At 60.9% G+C, this 24,384-nt stretch overlaps 1 protein-coding gene across 3 annotated transcripts in view; it reads left to right on the forward strand.

Annotated features, from left to right (window-relative positions):
* CBFA2T3 (CBFA2/RUNX1 partner transcriptional co-repressor 3) overlaps positions 1–24,384 on the forward strand; it is an 85,932-nt gene that overhangs the window by 19,594 nt on the left and 41,954 nt on the right. Inside the window, exon 1 of one of the 3 annotated variants that reach the window (XM_081216657.1) lies at positions 8,535–8,692. The exons of the other annotated variants lie outside the window; for them this stretch is intronic. The gene's annotated coding sequence lies outside the window, so the exon portion shown is untranslated. Of the gene's footprint in view, positions 1–8,534; positions 8,693–24,384 lie in introns of those variants that run through there. 3 annotated transcript variants of the gene reach the window in all.

Below are 24,384 nucleotides of genomic sequence, written 5' to 3' on the forward strand. Positions count from 1 at the left end.
TCTGATGTTCACTGTTGCACTGTGATGTTTAAGAAAGAAACACGTAAGGATGTAAGAAACATCCTCTGGTAGATAAATCTGAGTGTAGGAATTGCTGGATCTGTTTACAGCTCTTGGCAACTATTGCTGAAATGCCCCGTGGGGAAATGTCACTCGGCCTGTGTACCAGCACCCTCACCCACACTGGACATCTTCATTTTTAAGTGTGGCCATTTCTCCAGGTGGGAGCATATCTGGCTTTTTAGCCCACGGTCCTGTGATCACCAGTGAGGGTCCGTGTTTCCCACAGCCTTGGAGTCTAGGGCACTTAGGTGAGTGAAAGTCTGTGGAAACCTTCCTTTTCTGACTTCACCGAGAATCCCTCAGAGAACTGGGTGCGGGGAACAAACTGCCGCTGTGACCATGTCCGGTCCCCACAGGCACTGTGCCTCCACTGCCGCAGCTCTGCTACCCCGGGCCCTGAGCCACATCCGAGTCTTCCTGGGCCTCCCAGCAGTGCCCAGCCCTCGGGAGCCGCCTCCTTGGTTCCTCCCTGCAATCTGGAAGGCAGATGGGCCGCCCTTCCGCGGTCTCCTTTCCCGTGACCCGTCACCCAAGGCGTGGACAGGCCGGTAGATGGGTGGGCCAGGAGGTGGCAGGGTGTGACCGGCCAGATTACAGGGCGGAAGCGAGCAGCGTAGGGCTGGCAGCGCAGTGCAGCCAAGAGGGGCCCGGGCTGGGGTGCTGGGAGAACCTCTGGGACCCCCGGCGCCACCACCCTCTGTGGGTTCTTGGTCTCCCTGGGCCTGGGTTTCCTCATCTGCAGGAAGGTGGATCATTCCCTGCCCCCGGGGTTGTTCCGGGGTTTGGATGAGAGCGTGTCTGAAGCACCTAGCACCGCCCCTGCGCAGGTGGGACGCCAGGTGGCTGCTCCCCCGCCACAGGAGAGGTCCTCTGAGAACACCTGGCCGGGGCTGCATTTGGCCCAGCCTGGAACTGGGATTTTAGCTGCCTGGCTTTGCACACAGGATATTTAACGGCTTTGCCCAGAGAACTTGACTTCACAATTCTCACAACGTGACTGTCATACCGATTCCTGACAAAGCTTTGGTATAGGTAAAAATAAATGACCTGGAGTCAAGGCTTGGGAGCCCCCAGAGGCATCTCCTAGGACTCCAGGATTCTGAGGAGCCCTGGGCGAGGTGGAAGGAGCCCCACGGAGGGATAGGGAGTCCAGCCCGGCGGCGTCTGTCCAGGCTCTGCCTAGCTGGCCGCTGTCCTGGCGCTCCGCCCAGATCCTCAGTCCTTGCTCGGGCCGCGCCCACACCCACACCCCGCCCACTCCCAGCCCCGCCCATATCCTTAATCCCCACCCACGCCCCTAGTCCCCTACCACTCCCATGCCGCGCCCACATGCCGTTGCCCCCACTTCTGCGCTCACCTGCTGGCTCGCGACCACCAGCCCCCAGCCACTCTCACCTGTGTTCCCCCTGCGCCAGCGCCACCGCAGGGGAGGACGCAGGCGGGGAGCGAGGGTCCCTGGAGCAGCCCCACCGGAAGGGACAGGAGCTGCTGCATAAATCCGTGTCCTCCCGCCTCTCCAGCCCTGGGTGGACGGTGGCTTTTGCTGGTTCCCTCCCTCCGGGTCTCACTTCCACTCCACTGCCCCATCTTCTGGCCTTGGCCGAACTCTGGGGGGACCAAATAAGACAGTGCCGGCCACTTGTTCACATCGTGCCCCAGAACAAAGCATTTCCCGGAGGCTGTTTCCCATTCCCAGGATCCAGGTAGGAAGTTCAGCCTGCCCACCTGCCGGGCTGACTCCACCTGAAGGGCTGGCCTGAGCACCAGGGGGAGCCAGCCTGTGAGTGACCTGAGTCAGGCTTTGGGGTCCTGTTTCCCACAAGGCGGCCTTACCCTCCCCAGAACCACGTGGAGGAAAGGGCAGAGTGATGATTGTGAAATGCAGACTCCTGGGCCTCCCAGCCCTTCTAATCCCATCTCAGGGGAAGGAGCCAGGCAGTGCCCGGCTGTGGAGCCTGGCCCAAAAGGAGAAATCAGTAATGGCAGTCCCGTCTTTATTTAAAGTTTTGATGCTTTGCTCATGTGGACTTCTGTCATTTATTCTAATATTTTAAAATTTGGGTTAAAATGTGATTTATCTTGTATACTGAGGGTTTCTTTGGTGCCCGTTAAATTCTGTACCTCAGTACTTGCCAGGTCCCCATCCCAGGAGCCTTCATTTTCACAGTCGCTCCAGGTGATTCTGATGTATCTTAAATTTGAGACCCTCTGCATCAAGAGTGATAATTAATAACCTGCAGCAGCCCTCAGATGGCTGAGATCAAGACCCTCTGGAAAGGAAGGCATATAGTTAGAATGCTTTTGGTTGCAAGAAACAGACTCAGCTAAAACCAGCTCGAACAATAGGAAATGTATTATTGGACCAGCAGTCCCATAAGCATGGTGGGTTTCATGGTGGGTTTCAGGAAGCATGGTGGGATTCAGCAGCCCAACAGTGCTCTGAGAGGCCCCCATCCTTTCCGTCCATCTCCCCCCACCCCGCCCCGCATCAGCGTCATCCTCAGGGTGCTGGCCGTGGGGTAGCAACAGGAGCAAGGACACAGAAGCTTCCTCTAGGCACGTGGGAGCCAGAAAATTCTCCAGACCCCCCTCTCCGCACATCCCACTGGCTGGAGTGGGATCACATGCCCACTTCTGAGTCAAGAACGAGCCGCTTTCTGAACCTGCAGATGGACTGTGTCTGGCTGGGCAGGGTCCAGGGCTGAGCGGTATCCTGGAGCAGCTCTCGCGGGGATGTTTAGAATGGACACCTACACCAAGTGGGGGCTGGGCCTGTGAGGAGGAAGAGGGGCGAGTGAGTGGGGGTGGGGGGCCAGAGGCCCAGGAAGGCAGGGTTCCCCGCGGACACACCAGGAAGGTATTTCAGAGCTGGTTGACGGGGCCCCTTGGTGACATGCAGAGCTGCCTTTGTGAGGACAAAGGAAGGCACTTCTGCCCCCAACGCAGCCGCACCTGCCTTCCCTGCCTGTCCGCTGGGGGAGTGTACTCCCGGCACAATCTTACTCTGCAGCCCTGAAGCCAGGTGGACAGGGTGACCTCACGGACCTCCCGCTCAGCCCTGCTGGTGTCTCTCTGCCTGGGGCTCTGCGTGGGCCTCCCCTTCTGCAGGAGGAGCCATCCTTGGATCCGGGTGGGACCAGTCTTGTGTGAGGGGCCGGGGGGAACCAAGAGATGCCCCCGGGGCTGGGGTGGGGGCTTCACACTGGAGCCCAGGACTCTCTCTGCTCAGGCTTCTTTCCCTGCCTTCGTGGTCGACTCAAAGCCCCAGACTCTGATGCCCACACAGATGGCTGATGGCCAGGGCAGGATACCGCCCACCTGGGCCCGGGTGCAGCCCCTTTTCCCAGCTTCCTCTGCATAGTCATCCCTCTCTCACTTACCACAGAAAGGCCGGTGTCTCCCTGCTGGGCCCCCCACGATGCCTCCTCTCCGTCTCCCCACTTGCAGCAAACACAGCTTCTTGCAGTTCGGGCCATTTCCAGTCTTTGCCACAAAACTGAGGGAGGCCTATGGACTTGTCAACTGACCGTCCTCAAAATCGCTCTTGTGACTGGTCACCTGGGGTTCGGGGCAGAAGACTGAGGGAAGGAGGCCACGGTGACATCACTAGGGCACGTCAGCCTCTGGTCCTGATCCACTTATTTGTGTGATTGGGGTTCCTCACACTTTCCCATTAAACACCCACGCTAGGAATGGGATTCCTGTGGAACTCTGTCTTTTCCTGGCGATAAGTAATAAGTATGGAAGGATACACAAACTACTCCACAGAATCTGCCCACCCCTCTTTTTAGGAGAGATATTTCTAATAAAAATTTACCTTTTATGTTTAATAATTCTCAAAATGTGTAATAAATTCACATGCTTTGTATCAGCTGCATACTACCAATAATTATAATAACCCAATAATATAATAATAATAATTATTATTATTATTACATTATAATAATAATAATATTATAATAATAATTATAATATAATAATTAATATAACCCAATCCAGAAGACAAACTGGAACACGAGAGAACATTTATAATCTTGATATTCCAATGTTTTTACATAGTTCTGTGTGATAGGGGAATCTAAATACTTTCAAACTGAAAATACATTAGGACAAAATTCTATTGGGTGGAATGGAAATATACGGTGAGGGGGGTAAGGAGCTGTGTGAAAATTCAGGTGTCAGAGAGGAGGCTTTATATACATATATATTTTAAAAGATTTATTATTTATTTATTTTTGGCTGTGTTGGGTCTTAGTTGCAGCATGCGGGATCTTTGTTGAGGCATGTGGGCTCTTTTGTTGCAGTGCATGGGCCTCTCCACGTGGGCACTAGTTGACGCGCGCGAGCTCAGTAGTTGTGGTGCGTGGGCTCAGTTGCTCCACGGCATGTGGGATCTTCCCTGACCAGGGATCGAACCCGCGCCCCCTGCATCGGAAAGCAGATTCTTTCCCACTAGACCACCAGGGAAGTCCCTATATATTTTACCTAACAGTTCTTCATCAGTTATGTGTCTTGCAAACATCTTCTCCCATTCTGTGGCTTGTCTTTTCGTTCTCTTGATAGTGTCTTTCACAGAGCAGAAGTTTTTAAATTTTAATGAAGTCCACTTATCCAGTTTTTCTTTCATGGATCAGGCTTTTGGTGGTGTGTCTAAAAGCTCATTGTGTCAGCTGGGGAGCTCGTGAAAATGCAGATGTTAAGAGTTCGTTCACGTGTTTTTATTTTTATTTATTTATTTATTTATTTATTTTTTGCGGTACGCGGGCCTCTCACTGCTGTGGCCCCTCCCATTGCGGAGCACAGGCTCCGGACGCGCAGGCTCAGCGGCCATGGCGCACGGACCCAGCCGCTCCGCAGCATGTGGGATCTTCCCGGACCGGGGCACGAACCCGCGTCCCCTGCATCGGCAGGCGGACTCCCAACCACTGCGCCACTGGGGAAGCCCTGTTCACGTGTTTTTAAACGGACGATGATGCCTATCAAACCGTTATCACTTCTAGCCCATCAGCCACCCTTTTATTTCAAAATACTCATATTTAACAATATGTCAGATTTTATACGCTTGGCAGCTAATTTAAACTTCTGCCGAAGATTTTTACACATAACAGATACATGTTTGAGGAAGTCCACCATCACTCAGAATTACTATTTTTTAATATTTATTTAGGCTGTACCAGCTCTTAGTTGCAGCATGCGGACTCTAGTTGCGATATGCATACAGGATCTAGTTCCCTAACCAGGGATCGAACCCAGGCCCCCTGCATTGGGAGTGTGGGGTCTTACCCACTGGACCAACAGGGAAGTCCCTCAGAATTACTTTTAAAGACAAGTGGTCTGCAGTGGCTGGTGGTCTGGACGCCCAGGCCAAGTTGGCCTGGTGGGACTCCAGCTCCGCCAGAGACCCAGGGGTTGTTCCTGGGCCATTTCCAGAGTGAGAAACCAGCCTTGGGAGGCAAAAGGGAGCCCAAAGTGTAGCAGCAGCATGGGCATTCAGCCTCCACCCGTGTGGGTCTGTGTGGCCATGCAGCCGGTCGGAGCCTCAGTCCCTCCACCTGTAAAATGGGGGTTCCAGTAGCATCTGCCTGGCAGATGGGTGATAACTAAGTGGGAAAATGCAGAGCTTGTGCTCAGCTCAGTGCCTGCCCCCGGCAAATCCTCCTCAATGTGACAGCTCCTGCAGTGACTCACCATGACTGTGATGTGGCCAGACTGGCCTGGCCGGCCGTCGGACCCAGTCACCACAGGCCTCAGTCCTCCCAGGTGGGACACGGGAGCCCTTGGGCTGGCTCGGGACCTGAGCGTGGTCTCTAATGATTGCAGTCTTATTCTTGGTGTTTTGGGATCTGTCATGTGTCCAGTGGTATTCAGCACCCTGCTTAAACCAGTGACAATGCAACTGATAATTTTTAAAATATTTATCTATTTATTTATTTGGCTGGGTCTTAGTTGTGGCATGCGGAGTCTTAGTTGCAGTATGCGTGCTGGATCCAGTTCCCCGACCAGGGATCGAACCCTGGTCCCCTGCATTGGGAGCACGGAGTCTTACCCACTGAACCACCAGGGAAGCTCCTGCAATTGCTAATTTAACACAAAGAACTGACAACCATGTGCTGTTTGTAGGGGTCAAGGTGCAGCAGACCCCAGGCTGGACCCAGCTTCTGCTAATGCTCTGTGAGAATCTGGTGCTTGTCCGTTGATCCACCTCCCTGCCTGGCCGAAAGCCCCTGAGGCTGGCTTCCGGCTGTCTGTTTGATGCTCAATGCTCCACCTAGCCCGCTGGTGGCATGTTAACATATCTGAAATCTAGAGGCATCTTAGGATTATAACGGGGAGAGTGTTCTCTTTTCTTAGTGGCACTTAAAATGATGGTGCATCTTAAAATCTGTGGTGCCTCAGGGTCCATGAAGTAAGGGAGCCGGTATGAATAAACACTGATGTATGAAGTCTGGAACACTTGCTTTCAAATCCACGTTCTTCTGTGACGCGGGTTCAGGACCCTTTGCTCTTTCCCCAGGACAGGAGGGGTCCACACCTGATCACATTCTGAAAGCCAGGGGATGGGAGATGCCAGACATTTGTGTTCCAAGTAATCCTTCACCACACACCTCATTTCCACAAGGACAGAGGCCCAGGAGGTCACGGGACTGGTGGGGGCCACATGGCTAGTTGGTGACCCAGCTGACAGACCCCGGAGCAGTGCCCCTGGGGGTGGCCACCAGGATGGGGCAATGGTGCCTCCCCCCGCCCCAGAGCCTTGCATTGTGTTCCCACCAGCTTCCTCTGCCTAGCTCGCCCCAGTGGGCAGGGCTCAGTCAAGAAAAAGGATATTTTTTGGCACATTGCTGTATTTTTATACTTGGGAATTGGGGACCTTGGATCTTGGCATGCAGATTTATGCCAAATGAGATGCAAACCAGGGCTGTACTGTTCTGAAGTTCTGGCCCCTCTGTCTCCTAAGACCGTGACCTTGGGACCCCAGCTTGTCTCTAAGAAACAGTCTGTGTCTGTTGGAGGAAGAAGGAAGGGAAAAGGCACCGATTTTGCTAAAATGTACTAACCGGGCAAATGCACCAGATATGCCGCAAAGCACTTTAGGGAAAGAGGCAAAGTGGGTGCGGGTAGGGAGGTAGGGCGAGGGCTGCAGGCAAGGAGAAGCGGGGCGCACAGAGGCCAGGGCAGCGGTTTGGGCGTTCCTGCAGGGTGACATTAAACGAATGGGACGCAGATAAATGCCGAGCACACGCAAACGCCCCAGGCCAGAAGCTGTGAGCCGGGATCCTGCGCCCCCGCACTCCACTCCGTAACTCGGTCATCGTGGGGCAGAGGCCACCAGGGCGCGCGGTGCGGGGCGCAGCGGGAGGGCGCCCCCTGCCGGCTGAGCGCGGAGGCGGGCCCGGCCCGGCCCGGCTCACGCGGCAGGCGGCAGGCGGCTGGCGGCTGGCGGCAGGCAGCGGGCGGGGGGGGCGCGGCGGCCGGAGGAGGGACGCCTGCCGCTCGCCTCCCGCCGGGACGCCAGACGCCGCGGCTGTAAAACTGCGAGGCGGGCGCCCGCCGACTGCTCCGAGGTGGGTGTGCGCGGCGGCGCGCTCAGCTCCAGGCCCCCACCCGCCCGCCCAGGGCGCGGCCTGCGGAGGCGGCGGCGGGGGTGGGCGCGGGCGAGGGGCCCGCCGAGCGCGCCACTCGAGCTCCCTGCACGGCACCCTCACGGCTATTCCCACGTCAGCCCGCGCTCCCGGCCCACGGCACCCACACTGCCACCCCCGCGGCACCCGCGACACCCCCACCACGACATCCCGCGCTCCCACACTCTCCGCGCTCCTCGCTTCGCGGCACCCTGCGCTCGCCTCACGGACATCCCTCCCTACTGAGCGGCGCGCGTCTCTTTCTCCGCAGCAGCCGCTCTCCCACCCCGGCGCCCCGCGCACCCGCACTCCGCCCGCGCAGCCCCCACACTCGCACCCGCGCTCCCGGCCGCCGGCTGCGCCCTAGAGCCTGCGGCCCCCAAGGCTGGCCCGCGCCCTCGGCCGAGTTCTCAGGACGCGCCCCGGGGTCCGCAGCTGCCCGAGTGGCTGGGACGGCGGGGGCGGCCCTCGGCATTGGGCGGCGGCGGGCGGAGCCACTCTCCCGCGCCGACCCCGCACGGAGCCCGGCGCCCCGGGGCGGAGCTGAGCGCGATGGGCGCCGAGCGGGAGGCAGGTGGCGCAGCGGCGGCGGCGGCGACGAGGGGCAGGAGGCGGAGGCGGGGCGCGCGGGGCGGGGGCCGCGGGGCCCCGTGAGACGCTCGGGCGAGCGCGCGGCAGCCGGAGCCGGCGCCCGCGAGCCAAAGGCGCGGCGGCTGGACCGGGCGCGGGCCGCGGAGGCCGGAGACCGCCCGGGGCGGCGTGCGCGCTTTGTTCCCGCGCGGGCGGCCGGCGGGCGGAGTGAACGGCCCGGAACCCGACTGGGCATGGCCCGGGCAGTCGCCCTGCGCGCCCCGGCCCCGTCTCGCGCCTGAGCGCGGCCGGCGCGAGAAGACAGCGCGCGGATTGCCCCCAAGTTACGGAGGCAGGGACCGAGTTCGAAGGAAAAGCCACTTCAGGAGCCGGGTCGCGAGAGTGCAATCGCCTCCCGTCCGCCGGACCCCCGGACCGTAAGTGTCCCGTCCGTCCGCGCGCTGCCGCGCTGTCACCCGACTCCTCCCGCGGCTGCTCTCCTAGGGTCTCCCTGCAGCCATGCAGAGTGCGTGGGCCTCCCGAGGCACCCCCTCCCCACTTTGCAAAGTTGGAGCCCACAGCGGGGTGGGGCCAGCCCAGTCAGCGCCCGCCCACTGACCACCCCCAAAGTGAGCGGGAGCTTGACCTGATAGGGGTGTGGTCAGACCTAAGGTGGGACCTGCGTGCGGAGTCCTGTGGGTTCCCCTGCGGTGCCCGCGCTTCCTGACAAAGAGGCCTCGGGCCATGTGACAGGGGACTGGTTGGGGGGCAGAGAGGGTGACCCTAGGACAGATGGAGGTGCCTGTGGCCAGGCTGGGGAGGAGGACCAGAGCTCCTTCTAGCCCCTCCCCCTCTTGTTTTGGTTCCTGGACATGCCTGCCAGCGCAGGGGCCGTCCAACATTTTTAGGGGTGAAGTCCTGGGGGGGGGTCCTGCCCCACTCCCCGTGGGTGGGGAGAAGGTCTTAAACAACAGCCGCTGGATCCTGACAGCTCCGGGGCCTCGGGCACAGCCCCGTGGCAGCGATTCTGCTCACACGCTTTGGGAACCGGCCATCTGCATGTTGGGCAGGCTGGGAGCCAGGCTGTGGGAACGGCGGGGAGGGAGGTGTGAGCCGACGTGGAGGGACAGATGGCTGGAAATTCAGCCCTAGACGGGCTTACGTGGAGCAGAAGGCGGCGGGGCTGGTGGCAAGCCACACTCTGAGCCACCGGGCTCTGAACACACAGCCCCAGGCTGTTCCGCCTTCCGGCCCCTGGGAACTGCGTGTGTGCTCAGACCCCTGTAGGAGTGGAGACCCCTGCCAGCCGCCCCCCCGCAAAAATAACTGTATTCCCCTCCATTTGGGCTGCGGCTGGCCGATCTCTGGCCTGTTCCAGAGACCAGGGAGAAACATTTCCTTTGAGAATAGAGATCTTGTGCTCCTGGGCGGGGGAGGGGGGGGGGTGATCTGAGCAACCATCAGGCCCTGAGTTTGACTAGCGGCCAGGACACCAAATCATTATGTCTAACTGGGCGTGTGTTTCCTCCCCTGGACCCAGAAACAGGCGGTTCCCAGGGCGGCTGCCCTCAGAGGACAGGGGCTGGCCGGGGACAGGGAGGACAGCTATTCTGTGTCCCTCGTCGCTCTCCCAAGTTGCCTCAAGGTTTGAGAAACTTCTTGAGGTTGGGCCCCTGGGGGGGGTTAGCTCTTGCCTGCCCTGGACGCCAGGCAGCCCCCGCATGTTTTCTGGGTCGGGGCAGGGCACACTCATAGAGGGCTGGCACTGTGGTGGGCACTGGGATCTCGCATGGGGGTCCCAGGGAGGCAGGGGGTTTTGTTCTCTGTTCTGTGCAGCTGACAGCCTGGTCCCTGAAGAGTCCGGCTGCGTGGGGCTCCGTTGCTGGGCCACCCTCATACGATGCGAGGGAAGAGGAGGGTAGGGGCACTGAGCACAGGAACAGATGTGGCGCCTGGGGCTCCCGAGAGCTAGGCGGACTCTGGGTGGGAGGGGATATCACATTAGGACCAATTTTCTGTCGGAATCCGGCTCTCTCTGGAGTTGCCTTGATCTGTGTGTGATGGGGGGGAAGGGACGTGGTACCCGGTTGCTCGCAAGCCCACCCAGGGTCCCTGGGCTGGCGAGCTGGAGGACGTGGGGCGGACATCTTTCTCCAGGACCCTCTGGGGCTGCTCTGGGCCACCCACCAGCCCTTCCTCTGTCACCAGGTGACCCGCATAATGAGTTACCACCTCCAGGAAATCTCTCTGATTTGGGTCCACATATTTTCATTTCTGCATAACTGGAAGAAATTAATTTTCCTTCCTACGTAAGGATCTGGAGACGCCGGCAGGCTGGGTCACTAATCCACAGGATCCAAGCCCACGAGGCTGCTGTAGGGGGCGGCTTTGCGCGCTGGTCGCAGGGCAGCAGGGGAGGGTGGTGTCGGGGGAGGCATCTCCCTGCCACCTGGAAGTGCCCTGGCGCTCTCGGCGCCCTCCCCCTTCCAGCCACTTGTTTGCCTTCTGCAGGACCTGCGGGGTGGTGGTTGAATTCAGTTCTTCTGAATTCCCTTGCCAGTCAGTGTGTGCACGTGTGTGCCCACATGTGTGCTCAGAATCCAGAACGTGGGTGAGGTGAAGAGCTAGGACACAGTAGGTGCTTAATGAGTGGTGCTCTGGGGGCGGGAACTGGCGTTTCCGTGGGGCAGCTCTGCCCTGCCCGTGGCCCAGCTCTCACCGCGTGTGGTCTGTCCCGCTGCCAGCACGAGTCAGCCTGGGGACCAGGCATGCGTTGCCCAGCCAGGCGCAGCGCTCACACTCACCGCCTGAGTCTGCGGGGCGGTGGGACTTTCCCCGTCTCACAGACGCCCGGGGAGGGGCGGGGGTGTGTCGATTCCATGAGGGGAGCCTGGGTGCCCCACCCCCACCCAGACAGCAGCCGCCTTGGCCTCGCTGTGTCTGTGGCCCTCGTCCCCGGCCTGCCTGTCAGGGTTCGTTCCTCCCACACCTGGGGGCGCTGCTGGTGACTGCTGGGTGCTAAGGAGGGGTTAACACCCCAGATGTCGGAGCCCTCACCTGGACACAGTCTCAGGCTCGTGGGGCACATCTGTAACTGACATCCAGGGCACCACCTGGGGCTGGGGGCCACCTGGGATCAGGGCGGGGGAAGGTGAGCACCTCTGCCCCGTCTGGGTCACAGAGGCCCAAGGCCACCCTGGACAGGGGAGGGGTAGGAGCTGGGGGGGTGGTCATTGTCACTCAAGGTCCTCTAGAAGCCACTGGACATTGCCTGTTAGAACACTGGCATTGCTGTTGGGCAGCTGGTGTCACCTCCCAGACCCGGGTCGGGGGGCCTGAACTCTGTAACTTGTAAATGTGGGAACGTGGCCACTGTTGCATTTACTGGACCAAACTGGCTCTGGAAGGTGCTTGTCACCCATCGCTGCATTGCTGGACAGGTAGTCATCCAGGCAGGGGGTAGAGTGATCATAACGCAGCACCAACAGCAGCTCACACCCTGATGGCAGGCTGTGTCCTCTCATTTGACCTCAGGACAACCCTGAAGGTGGGCACCCTTGCTGTCCCATTCTCCAGATGGGGACACTGAGGCCGGGAGAGGTCCACCGGAGGGTGGACAGGCCCCTTGAGCTTTCCACCAAGTTCCGACTCTGGAGGGCCAGTATGGGGCCTGCAGCATGCTTCCTTAGAGCCCCCGACAGACTCCCATGTCCCCCCCACCTGGAGCCTCTGCGTCCGAGGGAGGGGCAGGAGGAGGCTGGTAGCTCACGATTGGTGGGTGTCTGTCTGGGGTGTGGCCTTTGAGGGCCCAGGCTCACGGGGAGGGGGGAGCTCAGAGGGATTGGTTGGTGGAGGCAACTTTTTTGCACGAGGTCACAGCTCCTAGAGGCGCGGGTCTCCGGGTCCAGGCCAGGCTGTGCGGGCACCACTCTGTGTATTCTGAGAATCAGGCTCCAAGACTGTTGGACACACCTCCAAATCCTTTCTGGGCATCATGCCCCCAGACTTCTGGGCAAAAAAGGAGCAGGCGTGCTTCTGCTGCCACGGTTCTGAGGCCGGAACCCTGCTCCATTGGGGCCCAGATGAGGCAGTGCGGAGGGCAGGGTCCCTAAGCCAAGCACACAGATGCCAGCAAGGGCTTGGCATCTGTAAACAGACTCCTGGGCAGGACGTCACCCTTGTAACTTCCGTTGAAAGAGCCAGGCAGAGGCCTGGCGCTAGGGGTGGAAACTCAGGGTAAGGAAAGTGAGGAATAGAGGGTTCCCGGTTCCCGTGTCTGAGTTCACGGCATACCCGGGGCACTTGGTGCATGGCTGAGTGGAGCCTCCGATGAACACAGCGTGTGCAGCAGTTTCCTGCAGCAATAAAACAGAAGTCAGGACTTCTGCTCTTCGTAACCCGGGGACTGCACCGGCAGCCAAATGTCGGTGGGAAGGAAAGCAAAGATGCTTCTGGCTGCAATGAGGAAACCTTCTCTTGGGGCCAGAGCGCCCGCAGTCCCACTCGGCTGATCACCCACACGCTCTCGGCTTCCGGTGTCCATCCTGCTCACTGTCCACACCCACTTCCAGCCTCCCGGAGCCTGGGTGCTTGGACCTCCCACTGCCCCTGAGGCCAGAGCGTGGTGGACGTGGCAGAAGGAGGTTTGGGAGGGTGTCCGGCACTGGGCGCCTTCTGTTTACTTGGGCGGAGAACAGTCCACAGCGGGGGCAGGGCAGGAGCCGCAGCTGCCGGGGCAGGTCCGGAGGGCTCCTTGTGTACCTGACAGCCCCGGGCCACGCGTGGGACCCACAGGGAAATACTCACCCCGTGGTCCCGACCCGGGAGCACCCGAGAAAGCCAGGGTGAAGCCACGGCAGGAAAGGAAAGCCCTCCAGCTGCTGTGGCCCCCCTTACAGGCAGGCGGGGGACGTGTTGAGAGGCTGGAGGGTCTTTAGGACCAGAGGAGGCCACAGCCCCCCCCAGCTTGGGGAGCCTCTGTCTTGTTCACCCAGGCTGTGTGGAGGGGAAGGGGCACCACCCTGGCCTCTCTGAGCCCCACTGCTGAGATTTGAATCCTGATTCCCCTCCTGGTCACTGTGTGACCGTCAGCACGTCACTCACCCTTTCTGAGTCTATTTCAATGTAAAATACAGTTGCACTGGCTCCTCCCTCTTTGGGTTGTAATGAGGGGTGAAAGGTCGGGTGTATCTGGCTGATTGGTGGCTCTAGACCTGGCTGTCACTGCCCCTCTCTGGGGGACACTCAGTGCCAGTGCCGTCACAGCTCTGCAGTCACGCCCTGTTTCTCTGATTCCCAGCCTGTGCCTGCGTCCTCCTGCCCAAACTGGGGTGATCCAGAGAGACAGGCTGTGTCCTCCAGCGCAGCCCAGGCCCCCACACCTGCTGACCCTCCTCCCCACGCTGGGGACGCAGCTAGCTCAGAGCCAGGGACCGGGGCTGCGTGCCCTGCACCCCCATGCTCCGGTCCCCTCCCAGCTCACAGAGGGAAACTGGGGCTGGCGTCATCACAGCCAGTAGCGTCATCGCGCCCCACCTCGGTGGCAGAGGTGGGATTCCAACTCAGGAGCCCAGGTCATCTGAGTCCAGAGCCTCTGTGTTTCCGCCACACCTGGTTCCCCCAGCAGCTGGTGCAACTTCTCCCTGGGCCCTGGGCTTCCCGAGCCCACCCAGCCCAGCCTGGACTCGTGAGCGCGGTAAACACAGGAGCCCTTTCCTCCGACCTCCCTGCCCCTGAGAAGTCAGAGTGGGGCACCGGCCACCCCTGCCCCGGGCAGAGCACAGACGGCAGCGTTCCGTGTCTGAGCCGGCTGTGCACAGGGCGGAGGGAGGGGCAGGTGTGTGTGTGCTGACACTTGCACACCAGGCTGTGCTGGCAGCGCGGACGTGGACGGCGGGGGTGGCCGTGCTCCTGGCAGAGAGGTCCTTCTGCTGTCGTAGAGAACATCTGGGCAGGAGAGTACAGGGAACGCGGTCCTATCCACTCCCTTGACGAGCAGCCGTGCTTGCCCTGCCAGGTGCCTATCTACAGGCAGGGGACAGGACAACACTGCCTTGCTGTGACCCCATCTGCCAAGCATCTTGGAGTACGGACTGGACCGCACTCCAGGCGTTGCTTTTACCTGGGGAAGATCCCGGCTCGTGAAGGCGCAGGGTCAGGGTCTGGCTGAGACCCTCTCCACGTGGCCCGCCAACCGTTGATCTTGTCCCCTCACGTGTTCTTTGCCCAGCTGACTCCCCGGGGTCCCATCGTGTGCGGACGGAGCCCTGAGACGGCCTCTCTACATGCCAGCGTCTGTTTGGACTATTCGGACACCTCACGGAAGTTTGGAGTTTGCTCAGTTTGTGATCCGAGTAGCTGTTAGAGGGTGGGACATGCCATGTGCCCTCTGGGACCCCCGAGGCCGTGTCCCACAGGAGATGCTCTGAATGACGGCTTCTCCCAGGACGCGTCGGCCCCCACGGCCTGGTGAGCCCAGCCTGCGCCCAGCACCCACAAGCAGAGCAGACTGTGTCAGTTACGATTGTGGCCGCAATGAGAAAAGGGAAAAAGGAAAAGGAAACCCACATAATTTTAGTGATACATGTTATTTAACCCAATATATCCAAAATATTGTCATTTCAACAGGCTGTCGTTTTTTTTCAATTATTGAGATCTTTTTTAAAAAAGACTTTGAGGGACTTCCCTGGTGGCACAGTGGATAAGAATCCGCCTGCCAATGCAGGGGACACGGGTTCTATCCCTGGTCTGGGAAGATCCGACATGCCATGTAGCAACTAAGCCCGTGTGCCACAACTACTGAGCCTGCGCTCTAGAGCCCGTGAGCCACGACTACTGAAGCCCACGTGCCACAACTACTGAAGCCCACGCGTCTAGAGCCTGTGCTCCACAACAAGAGAGGCCACCGCAATGAGAAGCCCACACACCGCAACGAAGAGTAGCCCCCGCTCGCCACAAGTAGAGAAAGCCCGCTCACAGCAACGAAGACCTGACACAGCCAAAGATAAATAAAATTTAAAAAAAGAAAAAAGACTTTGAAATTCCACGTGTGTTTTACACTACTCTAAGTCTGAGTTCCGAGCAGCCACGTTGGCCGGCTGGTGGCCGCCACGTCGGACAGAGCAGGGTGCAGGCACAGGCAATTCTCAAGTGGCCACAGTGCTGAGGGCTGCTGTGGGGGTGCTGGGGGTGCCGCTGTGTGGCACCGTGAGGCGTGTGTCGGGGACGACCCTGCGGAGGTGACAGATCACACAGAGGCCAGGGGGCCGGGGCCAGGCGGGAGGACAGCGGGGCATGATGGACCCGGAGGGGTCTCTGGTCTTTGTCCCTGGAGTCTCAGAGGCCCAGGGAAGCCCCTTGGCTGGGCTGGGTGGGGTGGGGTGGGGGGCTGGTCCGGTTTGCATTTTGAGAATATGGTCCTGGGGGACCGATGTGGGCAGACACGGGCACCGGAGAGGGTGGGGCTCCTCCAGGAGAACCATGCCCCCCTCTGCGCATCGAGCCCGAGCCCCCAGCACGGGCTGGAGAGGCCCCTTCTGTCCCACAGTCAGCATGTGGGTAGGACGGTGTGAAGCCAGGGCACTTGTGCCTGAAAAGGTGTGCTTCCCAGCTCACACCAAGTAGGTGTGCTTCCGTCTACTTGGTGAGGAGGGGGCCGGGCTGCAGGGAGGTCCCTGGTGGAGGGGGAGCCGCTCACTCCGGGGCCCATGGTGGACCTCACCCTGCTTCGGGAGCCCTGTGTGTGAGTGTGCACGTGGGGAGTGCACACGGGGCACGTAAGTGTGTGTGCAAGGCTGTGAAAACCAGGCAGAAGAAGGATGTGTGACCTCCCTTGACTGTCCCGAGGGCAGCAGCCCCGGGGGCACTCATAGGGGAGCTGTGCAGCCAGCCTAGACTGTCCCAGGACACCTGTCGCCACCATCTGCATGGACTGTCCCAGGACACCTGTCACCACCATCTGCATGGACTGCCCCAGGATGCCTGTCACCACACATAGACAAGGACTGTGCCAGGACGCCTGTCACCACCATCTGCATGGACTGTCCCAGGATGCCTGTCACCACACGTAGACAAGGACTGTCCCAGGACGCCTGTCACCACCATCTGTATGGACTGTCCTAGGATGCCTGTCACTACACGTAGACAAGGACTGTCCCAGGACGCCTGTCACCACCATCTACATGGACCATCCCAGAATGCCTGTCACTACACGTAGACAAGGACTGTCTCAGGATGCTTGTCACTTCACACGTGCCTGGCTTTGTTGTGGGAGAGCCTCACTCAGGGTGTCAGCGCCCAGTTGGAATCTCGGCCCACAGGCTCGCCCTTGGCTGCGACATGTTCTATGGTTTCTTGGAGCCTCGGTTTCGTCTCTGTTCATGCGAAACCTTTTCAGAATCTCTGCAATCGTGATCGTTAAATCCCTGGTTAGGGACCAGCACAGTTCCTGGCCCGGGTGGGTCAGTGGAGGTGTCGGGGCTTGTACGGCCCTGGGAGCTTCGGGGTGGACGGGAGGACAGGTCAGTGTGGTCACGCGGTCCTGGGCTTGACCTGTGCCAACGCCCCGCGTTCCGAAGGCTTTTATCTGATTCTTAAAGCGGCTGAGGTTCCTTCAGTTGCCACCCAAACCCCTTTCCAGCTGGTAATCCTCACATCACAGGGGCCTTTAATACAGTTAGGCCTCGTGGTTCATGAGGTTATTTAGGCAGACTGTCCTCAGGGTCCCTGCTGACTCCCGAAGGACATGCCTCCAGATGCGGGGCGTGTGTTGGAAGGTAGCGGGTCACTAGCCAGTGGGGCCCGGCCTCACCATCTTCCTTCCTGGGGCTACCAGCCCCAGGGGAGCCGGGGTTGGGGTCAGCAAGGTAGCCACCCTCCTGCCCACTTGTAGGGCTGGGACCCCCAGGTCACCAAGAGCCTTGCGCCTGGGAAGAGGGCCATGACCCTCCCAGTTTGCACTGCTGTGGGCCGGCCCTGGCCGCCAAGCGGGGAGGGCAGCGTGTCCCCATCACACCCTGGACTCCCCAGTCCTGGGCTGTTAGCAACACAGACGGGCCACAGGGGGAGGACAGGGTCATGTTCTGCCTGCCTCCGTCTCCCCACTGGGTTTCTTCTTTATTGTAAAATACACAGAACATAACATTTACCACCGTAACCACTTTTAAGTGTGCAGTTCGGTGGCATTTAACACATTCACGATGTTGTACAACCGTCACCACCATGAAATTCCCAAACATTCTCATCACCCCAAAAGGAGGAGACCCACACCCCACAGTGTTCACTCCCACCCCACCCCCCGCCCCAGCCCCTGGCACCCACTGCTCTGCTTCCCGTCGCCGTGGACCTGCCCGTTCTGGGCGTTTCAGATGCACGACTGCCTCCTGCCACTCTGCGAGGTTCGTCCGTGTTGTCACACGTGTCAGTGCTTCACTCCTTTTTAACAAGTGAGATTGGACTGCGCGGCTCTGCACATTTTGTGTGTGTCCATCACCAGTTGATGGACAGCTGGGCTGCTTCCACCTTTGGCGAGTGTGACTAACCAGCTGTGAACCTTCGTGTGCACATTTTTGGGTGTGTGTGTGTTTTCAGCTCCCTTGGGCTCACGCCTGGGACAGGAACTGCTGTGCCGAGTGGTCACTCGGTTTAACTCACTGTCCCCCAGGTTTCGAGGGATGAATTCACAAGAAGAGCCTCCCACCCTGGTCCCCCGGCTTCCCAGAGTCGCCTTCCACAGGTGACACACCCTGGCCCGGGGCGGGGCGGGGTGGTGTTTACTGGCTGTCGGGGATGCCCCGCCAGGAGCCTGGAGGGTGGTTGGGCCGGCAGGGCTCGTCTGCCCGCAAGCTGTCCTTGTATTTGGTTCCGTAAACAGTTACCGTGTCTCCTTGGCACCTGCGTCCGGCGTCCGTGGCATGAGCAACATTCTGCACCTGGTCTCCGGCTTCAGCCTTGCCCTCCCCCCACTCACAGGGCAGGCAGTTTGGGGCCTCCACGTGGCAGCCGGAGAGGCCCCCGGAAAGCTAGTCCGATGTGGCTCCTCCGGGGACAGAGCCAGATTGCCCAAACTGCTGCGGTGGCTTCAAGGCCACATAGCCCTGCCCCGCAAAACGTTCCCCTGACCCGCCTGCCTTTGCTGTTTCCCCGGCACACCAGGGGCTGGCGGGTCCCTCTGCCTGCGTGCTCCCCCCACCCTCACACGTGGCTCCCAGTGCCCCCCTCCGTCCCACCCAGCAGTCCTCTCTGCCATGAGTGCCCACGGCCGCCCCTCCCCCTCCCCCTCCCCCTCCCCGCTGGGCCTCCTTTTTGCACGGCACCACATCTCGCTCCTGGAAGGTCAGCTCTGTGAGGGCAGGACTTCCATCTGTCTGTTCGCTGCTGCCCCAGAGCCCAGGCGGGAGCCTGACACACAGGAGGCCCAGGGGATCAGGAGCGTGTGTCACCTGTGAGCGCCCCCATCTCACGCGCGGCGATGCCAGGGTCGCGGCTGCGGGGATGCCCTCGCCGGGTGCTGGGAGAGGGCTGTTTGAACAGCAGGGCCCGCCTGCCTGCAAGCTGTCGCTGTATTTGGTTCCACAAACAGCTATCTCATCTGCTCTCCAGCCCTGGAGTCGGGCCGTGAGTTCTGCCTGCGTGGGGCCCACGGGGGGAGGCAGCCAGGGTCATGCCGTCCACCTCAACCTGACCCCGCTGGCTCCCAAATGGCGGCGTCTCAAGGGCTCACTCCAGGGGCAGCTGAGAGGCAGGAGAGGGCACACCCCAGAAACAACTCGCTGGAACAGGCGAGCCCGTGGAGAAGTTACCCAGCTCCGCCTGCTGTGGCCAGAACACCCCTCATTCTGTGGCATAGAACCGCCAGGTGCTGGCCGACTCTCGGATTCCTGGGTCAGGAGTTTGGACGGGGCCCGGCGGGGACGCTGAGTCTCCACCTCGTGATGTCCTCAGACTCTCCCTCTGGCCACCCAGGATGGGGGACTCCTCGTGTGTAAGGAGCCTGTGTGGCGTGGCCAGGAGCCCCCTTTCTGCAGGAAGAATTACGGAAGGTTTCAGGGTGGGGGGGTCAGGACAGGCCCCTGGAGGTTGGGACCCTGCAGAACCTGGGCCTGGGGCGGAGGAGGGGAGGGCGGTGGAGATCACTCCGGGTCACCTCTGCTTCAGTCTCCCCAGCCAAGACGGCCCCGTCCCGGGAACCACTGAGAGATGAGGCATTTTCCTTCCTGGCTGCCAGGGAGCCCGGGCCTCCGGGGCCACTGCAAAGCCAGGAGCAGGCTGGCACCTTGTGGCATGCCTGTCCGCCATCAGCTGACACAGCGTGTCCCCCTGGGCACCCATGCTCCCACCCCACGTGGGGCTGTCCCTGGAGAAGGACAGATGGACCCTCCCCTCCCAGAGGCACCGGCCCCTCCCCTAGCCTGTCTGGACACGGCAGAATCCGAATACCCAGGGCCTGGCCAGGTGCATGAGATGATGATTTTTCATTTCTCTCCAAACTGGAAGACACTGTAGCTCTCGAGCTGCAGCAGAGCTTCAGTTCCTCACTCCTCCTCTGAGCCCCCTGCGTGCTGGGGGTGAGTGGGCCTGGCCAGAGCCACCGTGACCCCAGCTTCGTGGGGGCTGGGGGTTTGCGTTCTGACTCCAGGCGGTGCTTCCCCGCCCCCCGCCTCTGCTCACATCTGCTCACAGGGCTCCCCCTCCAGCGTGACCCCACTTTCCAGCTGTTTCCTTCCTGGACGAAGCCTGGGAGGCTGACCCCAGGGTGGGGGTCACTGCTACCCGGCACAGCCCACGCCCGGCGGCTGTGAAACGCTGGCACAGAGCTGGGTGACATTTAGCTGAGACGAGCCGTCGATTAGAACGTGGTTGGTTCGGTGGTGCTTGCTCGTTCCTTTAACAAATAGCGCCTGAGGGCCTGCCATGCGTCGCGTCGGGCACTGTTCCAGAATCGAGCGGACGGACTGCTGCCCTTGCAGGGCTGCTACTGTGTTTGGGGAGAGACGGACAATAAACGAAGGTGACGACGAACATTTTCTCCACCAGGGCCCGTGGGGGGAGGGCCTATGGCTGGGGGGACGTTGCTGTCGTTGCCAGGTCCAGCTTCTCTGATGAGGTGACATTGAGCTGAAGCCTGGAAGGGAGGGAGCCAGGAGGCCACCAGGGCACAGCCCCTCTGGCATAGGCCCTGGGGCAGGAGTGTGCCTGGCACGTTTGAGGACCAGCGAGGTGGCCTTGTGGCTGGAGAGACACGAGGGAGGAGTGCCGAGAAGGGTGGAGGACGGCCGGGGGACCGCCGGTGGGCACTGAGGACTTTGGCTGGTGGAGGTGGTGGCATACATACTAAGGCGTGGGGACTTCCCTGGCGGGGAGGTCTGGTGGCTAAGACTCCGTGCTTCCTCAGCAGGGCGCGTGGATTCGATCCCTGGTCAGGGAACTAAGATCCCACGTGCCGCGTGGCCCGGCGAAAAATAGAAAAAAAACAATACTAAGGCATGAAAAAGTCATGAGCTCCCTGTGCGCCAGGCTTTGCACTGAAGCACTCGCAGGGCTGATCCGATGGGAGCCCTGGCATCGCCTGGGGTCTGCCTGCCCCCCACCCTCGTGACCGCACGGCAGCGGCCAGTTTGTCCCTGCGGGAGATCCCTGCGTGGAGCTGAGCCTTCCCAGGCTTGCGGGCCTCCTCGGCTGCGTTGCCCGCGGCCGAAGCCTCCATGCGGGATCCCAGGGTGAGGCCGCACGGGACGCCTGGAACTGGCCCCGCCGGTCAGGCTGTGGCCCCGTGACTGGCGGATTTGGCACTTACCCTGTCCTCCTGATCAGGCTGAGGCAGGCGCTCCTTCTCCATCCGCCCCGAGGCCTGCCACGAGGGAGGAGGGGGAAGCTCGCTTGTGCCCTGAACCCTGCGCTGCTGGGAGAGGGTCGGAAGATGGGCATTCAGAGACCAGGAGGGCCCGCAGGCATCCTCAGGGCGTTGGCAGCTGAGGGGAAGGTTTGTGGAGCCGGAATAGGCCGGAACTGAGCCCGGGTTGCCCCTTGGGTCAGCCCCGCTCACTCCCTGGAAGCTTGCTGTGCTGGTCGATTGTGGGTCTGAACCACACTGAGCTCAGAGCGCCTGCACTGCCGTGGGGTGTCCCCGGATCACAGGAAGGGCAAGCGAGCGAGTCCCACACACCCGCACGGGGCACCATCTGCACAGAGGCCGCCCTGCAGGCCGCGGCGGGGGGGTCAGGATGAGGCCTACGGGCACAGGTTTTCCCTCCAAGGTGCCAGGGCCTCCTTAGCCGCTCTCTTTTTAAAAAAAAAGTCACGTGGAAATGGTCACACTATTGGGGCGGGAGGGCGTCACGTGACTGGGAGCACCCCGCGGCCTTGGCCGCAATCAGGGCCCCCCACTTCTCGGCCTCGGGAAGCCCACCCTGAGGGGAACACGGGAGATGAGGGCGCAGCCCCGGATAAAGCGCCGCCGGATTCCACACGTGCCCTGAGGCTCACGACAGGCCTGGCCTAGCCTCCCAGGGTCAGAGGGGAGACCCCGGGGCCAGTGGTGGCCTCGGCTTTCCCTGCTGTCAGGTGAGGGGATGGCCTCAGAGCCCCGGCAGAGCAGGAGGATGCTCCTGCCTCCACAGAAAACCCCCGGGCTGTTTTGACTCAGCAGGGCCCCAACCCCAGATCTCCTGGAGGTTCTGTGCGACCGTTTGGTGGAATGAGTCAAAACATCCAGAAGGTTCCGCTCAGGAGGGAGGTGTGGAACCGGCTCCCCGCTCGCCTCTCCCAGAGCAGCTGCCACCGCGGCTGCAGCAGCGCCGGCCCATCTGCCCGCCTGGTGCCGTCCAAGGCGGGGAGGCGGGGCTGGAAACAGATCCTCCACCCTTTGTGGACACGGCCTGTTCTCCAGATCAGGGGACTGAGGGCCGGCGGGTGAGGCTGCCGCTCTGTGGCCCCGGGCTGGCTCCTGCCCTCTCTGTGCCCCTTGGAAGCAGCACAGCGATTCCACCTCGGGGCTGATGTGGCACGTGGACACTCTGAACCTCGGACTTGACCAGTGAGCGCCCGCTAGCCAGCGGCTTCTCATTTCTGCAGGACCGTCCCTCTGTTATAACGGCCCACCCACGGCCCGTGTCACCTCTGAGGGGGTGGCTTCATCTAGCCACACACAGAGGAGGTCACTGGGGTTTAAACCCCGGGGTGTGGCCCTCCCGCGGCAGACGTGGCCTCTGGGGTGCAGGGTCCCTGTTCTGACTCGGGTCATCATGAGCCCTTGCCTCAGACCCGGGGCGTGGGGGACCTGAGGGTCCCTGTGGTCCTTTCCCTGTGGCCACTGCCCATCTGAAGTCCTGACCAGCAAGTCTGGGTTCCTCCCCGCAAGCAGGCGGGCCCTCTGGACCACGTGGGGCTGCGGGCTGCCCTCAAGGTATCTCTTGGCCTGAAGGATGGGCCTTGGGGACGGCTTTCCTTCCTGGCTGCTCATCGGAGAGCCCCCCGGGCACGGAGATGTGCTCAGGGTGAGCTAGCACGGGGCTCCCACGTGAGGCCCAGCTGCCCCAGCGCTCTGTGCAGAGCTGCTGCTAGACGCATCTTATGGCTCAAATTGGCCAAAAAACCCCAGAGAAAGGCCCAGACCCGTGTGAGGTTGATGGCCGGCGGGTGTTGAAGGGACGGCACGCTGCAGAAGGTCTGAAGGAGGCCCCCACCTGGCGAGGCCGAGGTGCAGGTGCGCCAACAGCGTGCAGGCGGGCCCTGGCCTCCAGCGGCTCAAGAAACTGCCCGGCCACGTGCAGGAGTTCAGCCCAGTGGCCTGCCTGGAAGGGGAGGCACGCAGGGAGGCTGGCGGGAAAGCCCCAGAATCCTCGCGCCCATGTCGCGAGGCAGGGTGAGGGTCCCCCACTTCCTGGGGAGAACGCTGAGGCCGAGCCAAGTGCACGGACCCACTCAGCCTGCGGCCAGAAAGTGGACAGCCACCCAGCTCAAGCCCGGAGGCTGTGGCTCCCCGCAGCAGCCCGCTGCTGGTCTGGGAGAGGAGCAGGTTGGGTCCAGGCAGCTGTGTGCGCTCAGGCTGGGCACACGCGGAGCTGCATCGTTGGGTGGAGCCCCACCCCTGCGCTTCCCAGCCGTGTGCCCGGCAGTTAACTGAATCTCTGTGTGTGAGTTGCACCTGTAAAACTGGGGGAGTGACGTGTCTTATGTTTCGACGTTATTATTAAATAGCAGAAAAACCTCACGGGGCTGTTGGAAGGATTAAATGAGCTAATATATCGTTGGTTACTTAGCACTGGCTGTTCCCCTCCCCCTCTCCCAGGGTGGGACAGGATTCCAGGTGGGGCCTGTGAGCTGGGACCCAGTCTTGCAAGGGCTTGGCCCCTGGCCTCTGGCCTGTCCATTTGTGGGCTGTTCACCACCTCTCAGAGAAGGCCTGGTGCAGGCAGCCTCCTGAGCAGGTGCCCACCGGCAGTTGGAGAGGCAGACTGTTCTAGAACACTGTGGGTGAAAGGTGGACTGAATCCTGGGTACCTCTCCATCCACTTCCTATGATGCCCATGGCAGACATGGCTTATCATTCTCTGCCCACTCCGATGCCCATGGCAGACATCACCAATCAGTCGGACACATCTTTCCCTTTTCCCTTTTCCTCAGCAGCATCATTCTCGCTGAGCGGCTCTTGTGCCCACCTGCCTGATGGGCCTGGAGTGTGAGTGGAAGCCCACCGACCACTCTGGCTGGGTGGGCTCTGGGGGCCAGCCAGCTCTGACCATTTCTGCTTCTGTAAGCCCTGGGAACCTGGGGGAGATGTGGGGAGAGCGTCTGTGGGAGGCCGGGATGTGCCCCCCACCCTGGAAGGAGAGACCCGGGTGTGGAAGGAGGGGGCACCCCAGGGGCCCGTCAGACGTGAGGCTCGAGATCCCGCCAGCCCCGGCCCCCAGGGACAGCGTCGGCTCCCGAGCTTGGCCTCTGTGATGTACTCGGTGCTGTCGATACACCCGGGAATCAGGGCTCCCCTGGGTTCAAGTCTAGCCCCTCCGGAGGGGTGATGTGACCATGTGACACCTTGGAGGGGTTGCCGCCCTCCCGAGCCTCCTGAGTGGGATAATGACATCTCCTGGGTGAGCCTCCCTGGATGAGGCTCACTCAGCGTGTACTGGGC

This window comes from Mesoplodon bidens, assembly GCF_964165515.1.
Source record: "Mesoplodon bidens genome assembly, chromosome: 18".
Taxonomy (NCBI): domain Eukaryota; kingdom Metazoa; phylum Chordata; class Mammalia; order Artiodactyla; family Ziphiidae; genus Mesoplodon; species Mesoplodon bidens.